The sequence below is a fragment of the Lepisma saccharinum genome, chromosome 11 (genome assembly GCF_977018435.1).
Source record: "Lepisma saccharinum chromosome 11, izLepSacc3.1, whole genome shotgun sequence".
NCBI lineage: Eukaryota > Metazoa > Arthropoda > Insecta > Zygentoma > Lepismatidae > Lepisma > Lepisma saccharinum.
The window spans coordinates 33616336-33623418 of record NC_139239.1 but is presented as its reverse complement, the minus strand read 5'-3'; the positions used below and the strand labels follow the sequence as shown (position 1 = coordinate 33623418).

Below are 7083 nucleotides of genomic sequence, written 5' to 3'. Positions count from 1 at the left end.
TCTACTGTCCTTCATGGTACCTCTCATCCATGGTTCTACGTGCCGAAGGGTGCTGTAAAATAATAATAATAATAATAATAATAATAGTTGCTGCAACTTATGGCCTGTAAGTCACAGAAAACAATATATTTTGTTGTAAAATATCGCTACAATTTCACCATTCGGATTACATAAACTCTTTCCAGAAATCTCAGGGGGTACAAGTGCCCCCCCCCCCGTGCATGAGTGCAGTTTGCCAGGGATGAAACTCGAAATGAATCAAATCAAGACTGATGCACTTTTGGTTCATCAATTAGCACAGTTAAGCATGTCATTTTGGTATACTAATTTCATTTGGTTTGATTTTTGTTATTTGGCGTCGCTATTCTTCCACTTTTGTTCACTCGCGACGATGAGGATGAGTGATGATATGATGAAATTCATGAATGACCGCTCGCAAACAACAACGATGCCAAGGCCTGGATTCGAACCCGGGACCCATGGCGTCATAGCGCACTGTGGAAACCATTCCGCGACGGAGGTCGTGTTAATGACAATGGTTTTTACATTAGTATGCATGTAAGTTGGGCATTATCCATTGTCTAATGCTTTTAGCTGTACTTATTGTAACACTTCGATTCGAGAGAGAACCTCTTTTCAGGTGAGAAAGTTTCTATTTGCCGGTGGTGGGGATCGAACCCACTACAGATCTATTATTTTACTATCACAGGTCTGTAGTAGGTGGTATCTCGAAATGCAGTGCTAGAATAAGTACAGTTAGCACTAGACAATGGAAAATGCTCAATTAACATTGCATGTTAATTTTGGTTTCTGATCTGTTCAATTGATCCATTTAATGCTTTTTGATTGAGTTTGTTCTTAAGCTGACTTTACGCACAGGACGGCTAATGGGAACTGGGCCTACAGATTAAAGTGAGAACCGAACCACTATGTGCCTTCACCGGGTATCTAACCCGGGACTCCTTGATTACAATAGCACTACGTTATCGTAGAGGTCCAAATTTTTAATGCATAACACGGAACAGCAGCTGATATAAGTAACCGTTGATGCGTTAGCAGTTTATGCACATTAATGTGTTACTGGATTGATAGATTGATTGAATTGCTTTATACACTTCACTTTTCTGCAACTTTTGTCTAATAGCGAAGCTGAGGACGAGAGATGATAAGAAATGGTTGAAGAGGCAATCACAAACACACGTGGGCAGAATACAACACGAGTCCCACAGAGGATTATGGAGTAGGTGAACAACACCTAAAAAAATCATATCCGTAGTAGTAACTTTGTACTTCCGTGTTGTATCTAATTCCACCCTACTTTACAATGTGAATTTATGAATTTCTAAAAACGACTGACAATGAAAGAAGTAAACATTAAAAAGTTATGTACAGGGTGATAAATCTTTAAAAATTACGGCGGGGGAGGAAGATCTTAATTTACATACGCACACATATATACGTATTATGTGATATACATATTTATGATGTTATTACATATAACAACTAAATATTTTGTATGGAGTGGTTATCAAAGCGCGCTATCAGGCCAGGGTCCCGGGATCGAATCTCGGTCTGGGCATGGGTGTTCTTTACGAGTGTCCCTTCATCACATCATCACTCATTCTCATCTTGGCGATTAGCCGAAAGTGGAAGAAATGTGAAGTAAAATAAACCAAACAAACAATTATTAATAACAGTGTGCTGTTATTAGTATTTCTACCGTATTCATAGAAAATTTTGGGTCTTGAAACTTAATTTTGTTCAGAATGTCCCGAAGTAAATTTTACGTAACCATTTGTTATAACTAGGGCTAGGATTTTCATGACCTAAAAATCACCAAAATATGCCAAATAAAATATGCTCTTATGACCTAAAATTTTACTATAATTTGAAAAATATGCCCTATAACTGGATTGTTTCAAAAATCAATATCTAAATACTGAGATATTTTCACATACTTTTTTTAGTTCACTTTATGGGCCCTGAGTTGCAATCCACAATGAATACCTTCTCTAAATTTTCAAATAAAAATGAAAAAGATTTTACTACAGTAAAAAAAAAACAACTCTCGAGTAAACATGGGAGTAAGAACGAATCCACTTCGAAAATGACTGCATATTTCTTGAAAATGCAAAAATATGCTGAAGGTGGCCGCGGTGGCTCAGTCGGTAACGCGTCTGACTACCATGCTCAAGGTCCCGGGTTCGATCCCCGGCCGGTTCAAATCCGGGAACTTTTCTAACGGTGGAAGCGGCCCCGGCGCCTACCCAGCGTCGAATAACATGGGTACCTGGGGGAAACCCTGGGGGGTAAAGGCGGTCAGGGGCGTGATGCTGATCACATCACCCCCACTCACGACCGGATCAAGAAAGTGTGGGGCGTTACCCCCACACCCCCTATACGCCTTCATGGCGTGGTGCTATGCACAGGGGAACACTTTACCTTTTTTATGACCGAAAATTCATCAAAATATGCTATATCACGCAAAAATGGCCAAATATGCCCTTAAAAAGCGCCTTAACTTAATTAGTTTCTTCATAATATGAATTTCTATATGTTTGGGAAACACATCACCCATTACCAAAAAAAACTTCTAACCATGCCCATATTCTATTAATCTACAACCTACAATTACCTACAATCGTTGACATCTCAAGGAAAAGGTCAAAGAGAGCGCATTTGTTAAATGCGGTTTAAAGCACTAAAATTTGTAAATGCTTCAGATATCGTCATTTACATGGTGTGAATTGTATGTTCAGAAGAGGGTAAAGGTGACGTCAAAAATAAAATCAAAGCCAGAATATGAAATTTCTTACACCTCTCTATGATAAAATGCAAACAGAAAAACTAAGACTGTATTGCATAGTATACACTACATTCTGCCGGACTAACATATTTTGTCATTTGTTCATTAGAACTGTTTTAATCGTCAGCAATAATAGCCTCATTTCGTAATGTAATGTAAACCCTCTAAAAAAAAGTCACATCCAATAATTGTGTTAAGTGGTAGACCAACAATTGCTGAAATTTACTCATCGTCACTGGCGTACGCAGATTTTCTCTTCGGAGGGGGCTGGAATTGTAAATGTGGATATTATTACATAGCTGCGTTCTGGGATTTTGGGTGAATACTACAAAAATATTTCATAATTACTATGTTTAACATTCCTCTTATAGATTGTTCAAAGACAAAAAATTGTAATCGCTTTCATTTGAAACTTTCTATTTCTCAAAATTTCGGGAGGGCCTGTAGTCCAATCAACCCCCTCTGCATAAGACAGTGTTCAGCATCGAATCAGTTCAGTTCAATTCAGGTTTATAGCCGATTTAACAACAATCAAACAATTCTAACGTTTATGTAAGTCATCTAACAACACAATAAAACAAAACTTTGAATAAGAATATAGATATAATTGCATTTCTGAATTTTCAAATGTAATCCTCATGCATATATTAATATATTAATTAAGTCTTCCTTCCACAAGCTGATTTTATCTCATACATGTGTCTAAGAAAGTATATTTGTACACGAAATTTTGTAAAGGTAGACAATTGGCTACTATGGAAAGCTGTAGCAATACTTAAATCGTTTCTTTATGTTGAAGTACATATCGTACATAAGGAACATCTACATCTTTCCCTTCTTGATCCGTGCAGAATATGTCCAAATTTAAAGAATGTCCATTGGGATTTACATGGTCTCGAGATATTGTTTGAATTATTTGAGATAACGTAAGATCCATTTTCTCTTGTTGTTGCACCACAGGCATAAAAGTAGCGAACAGGAACATGCAGCCATAACTTAGCATGATGATCTCTAGTTTGTGTTTGCTCCTAAAATATTCCAAGAACTGACGAAGCGTTACTTCCCCTTGCACTTCAAAATGATCCCATATAGTCCACTCCACATCATAATACTTCCTTTTTTTAGCAGCAAGCGGCTCGGAAAATCCGAAGAAGGGAAATGCCAAGTTAATAAAACCATTTTTAAAAGGGACTAGCGTTTGGAAACTTTGAGCAAGTTTGTATAATTCCAGGCACGTCAAGCCAGCTACTACAGTTGAAGTCGTTGCAATAGCTGGAATTATTTTTCCAGCAAATTGTTTACTCTTGAATTTATCTGCAGGAGGTATGCCATAATTTTCAGCACGAAGGTTGGTTGCAGCCATGATGAAATCCATATGAAAGTTTGTTTCATCGTCCATTTCAAACTGGATAGGAACGATTTTAAGTCCTCCGAGATTCCTTTTGAGTTGATGTAACTCATTTATTAGTGTCTCCAAAGAACTGTTATCGTAATCGTCATTACTAATGTTCGGCAAACCAACATCATCTTCACCATAGACAACAGTATCTGGGACAAACGGTGGAACTGTGACATTATTCACCACTGCAGCTATCTGACTTCGATCAGTGAATTGTTCTATTCCGTAAACCTTCGCAAGTAAATTTGATGCAGCGACTATGTAATCCAAATGCAACTGATTGTCAATAGAGAAAGTCAAGGGATGAGGACATCGTTTGGGATCAGACCAAAACAGTTTGCCAGTTGAAATAATATGGTCAGGTGGGAAATGGGACAGTATTTGCATTATTTGGTTTCTAAATTGATACTCAAAATGGTTTCGAGCCCATGTTACGCAGTCCGTAAAATTCGTAGGCCTTTCGCTCTCCAAAACTCTCTTCACATTCAACAAAGCTTTTAATTTCTTATTTGAACCATTTCGTACATGTCGAATTTTTTCAAGAAAAAGAGGATCTTTTATAAACATTTCTGCGTTTTCAAATGTTTTCTGGAAAATGCTGACAAAAATACCACGTGCCCACGATAATATGTCTTCTATTGAATTTGGAATGTTCTTCAGGTTACAGCATGGTTTAAATTCTTCTCTTGGATCAACAGAACTTGCATAAGATTCACTTAAAAATGGAACAATAACCTGGATATTCCCTTTGGTTCCCATTGTTCCAGATTCCAGTAGTGGTTTCTTGTAATACACACATCTCTGATCTATATACATCCTTGACTTTACATTATCCACAGCATTTGCTACGCCATCTAAATCATCGAAAAAGTCGTCGTCATAAAGATCTTCCATGCCATTACAGACTCTGTCTATAAACGCATACATTTTCATGTCTGGGTTCATTTCTTTCGCGGCTTGTGCTGCTACGTGAGACTTGAATTTCTGAATATGCCACGGCCTGAATAAAAATTGTCGGTTCAAATTAGATCTTTCTATCGTATCCATATCTGCCACGCATATATGCCCTGTGCCTGCTCCAACTCCCATCATGCTGAAATTTTTTAAAAGTTCACATCCAATTGCACCTGCACCAACTACAAAATATTTCAGATCTCCCATTTTCATTTGAAAATCTGACCCGAACACTGCTATCTGAGAATCATAGCGACTATTTACAGCCTTACATTTTTCTTCTCCTAAAGCTGGCCTGTCTTCAGGCAAACACTCGATTGCATCAAAATAGAGCCACTGGTGTACTGGATGAAATTTTCCAGCTGCAGCCTTAATAACTTCTTGTGCAGCGATGCCACCAATCACAGCATTTATCGGGCATAAGTTTCCAGAAGATGTTTTTGCAAACACTTCCAGAAGGTTTTCATTTATCTCCTCGACTTTAAAACGATCGTTTACATTTAGTTCCTTAGCTAAAGTGACAAAATCCGCTGCTTGGTCTTGATTCCATGGCTCTGGTAATCCACCTCTTCTAAAAATATATTCATGTAAGGCCTGAAACGCCAAGTGCAGCTGAAATGGATGATCGGGTTTTGCAGAATCTGTAATTACAAATTCAGGTTTGCTTATAGACTCTCTGAGTGCCTTGTAATGCAACTTTCTTGGTACTTTTACCTGAGTAACAATTCCTCCTCTTGTGTAATCTGAATAGTTGGTGGTGTCTCCAATACTGAATTTATATGGGTCTAGAACTTTTATTTCTTTTGGTTCACAATCATTTAATTCCACCATCCCTTCAACTTCAGTAAATGTTACGTAGTCCCCATCTCCAAAGCCATGCCTTATATCACAGAAACAAGTAACAACTCCTTGTTCTTCCTTAGATATATTAGCAACTCTACAAGAGACAGAATTCTCACCAGTGCAATCATCAACTGTAAAGCTTTCTCCAAAATCACAAAATACTTGTCCAAACAAGCCCTTGGTATCAGCAACTATTAGGACAATATCGTTTCCTCTTGTAATGTCTGATACCCAAAGCTGTTCTTGTAGTGAACTATTTGTCAATACTACAATGTGGAACTGCTTGATAAATTCTGCAGTTAGCTGAGCTGTGTTAACATATATTTCAACATAGTTATTCAATTCTCTCAGACGAATGCTGCAAGAATCAGCTCTGTTCTTCCCCACGTCACTTTCCGATAAATAAAACTGAGAAGACAAATCAGAACATTGGCAGACTTGCTCATCATGAATTGTTACCATCTTTACTCCTGACAGAATTATATTTTTAGCTATCTCCACTCCAAGACCACCCATTCCAGATATGAGAACATTTGAATTGACCATTCGCTGCATTCCATCATAACCCAAAACATATAATTGTCTTGAATAAAATTCTTCATCGATTTCTCCATTTATGTTGTTATTGGTATTTCCTGATATTTCCCGCTTCTTAGCAAGATACTCGTGGCTATCAGCCATTGCGATACAATGTTACTATCACAAGATTACAATCATATTCTTAAACGCACCTGTTTATACCACAAATGTTGTATCTCCTAAATTTTTACATGTCCAAGAACTTATTTCATCTGATTTCATGATACACTTTATTCGACCTCAATTGTTTTACAAACACAATCCTGGCATCTCATCTATTTTTATATTATTGACGCTTTTCCTCCTTCTTTACGGAATAGGTTCATAATCTTTAGCTATATTTTTAATAATCCCGACTATACCTTGAAAAAATTAATGTAAAGGTTTTGAAATTAAATTAAATTCATGCATGATTGATTGTTACCATACCCACGAAAATACTTTCGGTTCATGAAGTATTAAAAATGAAGAATAGAGAATAGATATGGAATATATATGCAGT

At 37.2% G+C, this 7083-nt stretch overlaps 1 pseudogene; it reads right to left on the bottom strand.

The window, feature by feature from the left end:
- Nucleotides 1-3413: 3413 nt before the first annotated feature.
- LOC145995196 (ubiquitin-like modifier-activating enzyme 1 pseudogene) lies at nt 3414-6841 on the bottom strand (annotated as a pseudogene).
- Nucleotides 6842-7083: the final 242 nt, after the last annotated feature.